The sequence below is a fragment of the Carlito syrichta genome, unplaced genomic scaffold (genome assembly GCF_000164805.1).
Source record: "Carlito syrichta isolate Samal-C Ts95f unplaced genomic scaffold, Tarsius_syrichta-2.0.1 Scaffold315490, whole genome shotgun sequence".
Lineage (NCBI taxonomy): Eukaryota > Metazoa > Chordata > Mammalia > Primates > Tarsiidae > Carlito > Carlito syrichta.
Genome location: NW_007259586.1, coordinates 995,691 through 996,459, shown reverse-complemented (window position 1 = coordinate 996,459; position 769 = coordinate 995,691).

Sequence of the window (769 nt, the reverse complement as noted above, 5' to 3'; positions counted from 1 at the left end):
GGCTCAGGCAATTCACTCACCTCAGCCTCCCAAGGCGCGGAATTACAGGCTGAGCCACCGATCCCTGCTGGTTCCACTTTTAATTCACTTGTTTTCCACCACATCTGTAAGTTACTTTCTCCACTGAAGTCTAGAATTTGTCAAAGTCATCCATGAGATTGGAATCAGCTTCTTCCAAACTCCTGTTCATGTTGATATTTTGACCTCCTCCCATGAATCATGAATGTTCTTAATGACATCTAGAATGCTGAATTCTGTCCAGAGGTTTTCAATATACTTTGCACAGATCCATCAGATGAATAATTATCTATGACAGCAGTAGCCTTATGAAATGTATTCTTTTCTTTTCTTTTCTTTTCTTTTTTTTTTGAGTCAGAGTCTCACTCTGTCACCCAGGCTGAAGTGCAGTGGCACTCTCACGGCCAGTGCAGCCTCAACCTGCTGGGCTCAGGTAATCCTTCCGCCCCAGTCTTCCAAGTAGCTGGAACCACATGCATGCACCACCAAGCTCGGCTAATTTTTAAAATTTATTTATTGTAGAGATGAGGTCTCACCAAGTTGCCTGGGCTGGTCTTAAATCCCTGGACTCAGGTAATCCACCAACACTCTCACCTCTGCCTCCTAAACTGCTGGGATTATAGGCGTGAGCCACTGCATCTGGCTGAAATGTATTTCTTCCCTCCTTCCTTCTTTCCTTCCTTCCTTCCTTCCTTCCTTCCTTCCTTCCTTCCTTCCTTCCTTCCTTCCTTCCTTCCTTCCTTCCTTCCTT